The sequence below is a fragment of the Prosopis cineraria genome, unplaced genomic scaffold, assembly GCF_029017545.1.
Source record: "Prosopis cineraria cultivar Desert tree isolate PC_DT_omini unplaced genomic scaffold, ASM2901754v1 PC1890, whole genome shotgun sequence".
Lineage (NCBI taxonomy): Eukaryota > Viridiplantae > Streptophyta > Magnoliopsida > Fabales > Fabaceae > Prosopis > Prosopis cineraria.
Window position 1 is genome coordinate 4,015 of NW_026557215.1, and position 4,014 is coordinate 8,028.

Sequence of the window (4,014 nt, forward strand, 5' to 3'; positions counted from 1 at the left end):
AAATATTTGCTCCTGTATCTACTAAAGCATGATATTTTCTAAATCTATATTTTTAATAATTAAATTTTATCAATATGTAATATAATTTTGTCATATCAGTTTTATTTTTTTGAATTACTATTATTTGATGATTAATATTTATCATAATTCTTTATTTTTGTATTCTCCATGATTTTACTTGTTCTAAGAAGTCATTACCTAAAATTATTTTACATTGATCATTATTATTATCTATTACCCAGAATTTTACAGTTATAACATCTCTATTATTTATTCTTATAGATAAAATGTTCTATTTCCTTCATTTGTTACTTCTAAATTATTATTTGTCAAATTTAATTGTATTGTACTTTTTTCTTTCCTTGGGTCTACTTAGGCCATTACTTCTATCCAATTTTCTTCTTGTTTTACTTCTATTAATATATATTATCATTTTCTATTGGTGTTTCAGGTCTTAATGATTCTAAGTTTGAAGTTATAGGGTTTTCACTTCTTGATCTTAACAACAATCTTTCTTGCCTAGTTATTCCTTTTATTGGACCTGTACTGGTAGAGGGTCTTTGTTTTAAACTAAAACTCCTTCTAGTAGTAGGTTGATTTATATTTATATTTAATGTTGGTGTACTAATCCTTAATGATCTTTGTCCTATATTATCATTAGTTATTAATCTTCTTGTATTGTTTTCATTTTCATAATATCTTATGGTATTATCTAATTTCAATCTTAATTATTTAGGTATTGTTATTTTAGTTGGATCTAATTTAATTTCTTATAATACAGGCATAAAATGTTTATCAATTGTTAATTTTCCTTTATTCCTTTTATAAATTTTATGTTCGTTTGTAAATACTAGTCCTACCATAGTAGTAATACTTATTGTTCTTGATCCTAGTAATAATTTTATGGATTATTATCTGGTACTTAACAAAAGTTTTGAATTTCCACAATTATCCTGTAAAGAGAATAACTGGTTATGTGTTTGCTATGGCTACGCTCCAGTAGAAAACGAAGGAAGGCTGTGCTGTGCTGGTCTGAAGGAAGTGGTTTTGTGAAAGGTCTATAGCTATGCTTAAGAGACTGCTAGCTTGTTAATCTCAGTATGAAAGAAGATTGAGAACCTTTCATGTTCTGCTATGACCCGGATCAGTATCAGTCAAACCTGTAACAATACATAGCCAGTTGTTTTCGTTATGGTATCAGATCAGATCAGAAGGTCAAAATGATGTTAAAGGAAGATAATATGAACTTCTTAATCCCTAAAGTTTATTGTTGTTTAACTCAGTTACCTGTTTTTCTGCTTTCCTTATCTGTTTAATTATTTTCTTTAATTGTTGTTTGAATATTTAGAGTAGTTGGCTGATAGTATTGCAATTGGTGAATAGTTGTTCAGATAATTCAATTGTGTTATCAATATTTTAAATTCGCTAATAGAACAAGATTTAGAAAATTTAGAAACAAGAATAGGATTAATATTGGCAATTAATGAATATATAGGAAGAGAAACTAGAATATATTATTCAACACCAATAAGACAAAGAAATACTAGAAAATTTTTAATCTTTCTAAGTATTTGCTTTTCAATTATACAAATATTAGAAGAGGTTTCCCCATGAATATTATAAAATAATTGAACCAAAAATATATGAAGTAGAACAAAATAAGATTCCAGAAAGTTCTAATATTCCAGTAAAAAATTTATCATGTATTTTAGTACCTTTCTTATTAGGAGGAGAAGGAAATAGTATAAGTAATCAAGCAAATTGGACAAATATGTTTTTAATGAAACAATTAAGTTGTTATATAAATGAAAAAATAAAGAATAATAAATATGTTACCAAAAGAAGTATAAATAATGTTAGAAAAGAAAATCCTAGAGATAAAATGAAAAGACTTAAAGAATATGCTAAACCTTTAGAATAAAAAGTATATGAAATAAAAAAAGATGGTAATGAAAAATTAGATGAAATAAAACATGATACAGAAAGACTTACAACTGAACAAAGTATGATAAATCACAATATTTATAAAATAATGGAATATTTAGGAATAAATCCTCATAGTAAAGTAGAAGAAGAATGATCACAAATAAATATGATGAGAATAGTTGAAGATGAATATATGAATGAAGAAAAAATAAGAAAACAAGATATGCATGAAAATATAAAACAAACTAGAATGGAAATAGAAAAAAATAAGAAAAGGTCAAGAAATAATGAATAATAATATATGGTTCATACATGCACAAATAGAAAAATTAGAACTACAAATATTTGATAAAGAAAATGAAACTAATTATGCAAAGAAAAAAGAAAAAGAAATAAAACAAAAATAGAAATAGAAGTAGAAAGAGAATTAAGAGGAAAAAATGAAATAGATGAAGAAGAATGGGAGAGTGTAAATAGAGCTACAGAAATAATGTTAGGAAATTATAATTATAAACCTAGAAAGAAAACTCAACAAAAACCACAACACAAAGTAAGTATAAATATGACACAAGCAATAAATGAAATAGAAAATGAAATAAAAAGTCAATCTGAAGAATTAGAAATGGAATTACAAAAATTATTAAAAAATGAAGAAAGACGAGAATTAGAAAAATAAAAAAAGAATATAATCATTGATAAATAACAGTTATGATGAAGCTTTTATAAATATGCAAAATTCACAAATAGTAATCCATGAACAACCCTATGGAATGTCTTAAAATTTTATGCCACCAAATTTAGATGATCTATCTTATAATAATAGAAATGTAGAATCAAGTAGAATATCTAAAAAATCAAGAGATACAAGAATTTTAGAATAAGATGAACATTTATAAAATTATGGAACAGACTTTGTAAAATCAAATGAAACAGATTGTAACAATATACCTTTTAAGCTACATTTAATATACCAAAAAATAATGAATTTACACCAACACCCATTAGCACAATATGAAAGTAAACAAATATCAAATTTTGGAATATGGTTAGATTTAGACTGTAATTTAGATAATAATGAAATAATAGATGAACGGGCAAAAGCAACACTTATAGCATTAATAGAAAAAAATGTAGATATACAAACTGCAACTATGTTAATAGAAGCTACTTTTATTGAAAATGTACAAAAATGATGGATGAATAAATCTCATGAATTTAGAGAAAATTTTAGAAAACCAGATAGAAGTTATGGAAATAGAAGGAATATTATGCTATGATTATACAAAAATATGAAAGAGCATTAGTAAATGATTTGTAGGAATAATACTAGATATAAATGAAATAAGTAAAAAGAAAGATGCTGTAGCTGGCTATGTATTGTTACAGAATTTGACCGATACTGATCTGGGTCATAGCAAAACATGAAAGGTTCTCAGTCCTCTTTCATACTGAGATTAACAAGCCAGTAGTCTCTAAAGCCTAGCTATAGACCTTTCACAAAACCACTTCCTTTAGACCAACACAGCACAGCCTTCCTTCATTTCCTACTGGAGGCATAGCCATAACAACACATAACCAATGATTCCCCTTACAGGATCATTGCAAAAATTCAAAACTTTTGTTAAGTACCAGATAATAATCCCTCTTAAACCCCCTAAAAACAAATTTACTCAGCCATATTTGTTAATCTTTAATAGTTGCAAAGCAGGAAATAATTAAAACAAATACTTTTATTGATAGTGAGAAGGCAAGGTTACAAGGATAGAGGCAGAGAACTCAAATGCTCAAGAACTATAAGGTTCTCGTAGAAGTGTGTGTTGCCTCAAAGATTACATGGCTTTATATAGAGTTGACATTCCAACTCTGGTTACATGACTATGGTTAATTGTTGATAAAAAGTAACTTTAATTAAGAAAACAAAATTACTTTTGACAAAATGGAAAGTAAGGAGACAATATAGCTTTAGACTTTTTGACTTTGTCATCTACTACTTTTTGTCTTGTCAACTTCTTCTTTACTTGTCAGCAAGCCAATCCAAAATATTCATGTTGATAAAAAGGTCTTCATAATCTTTATCAGCTTCTCTTT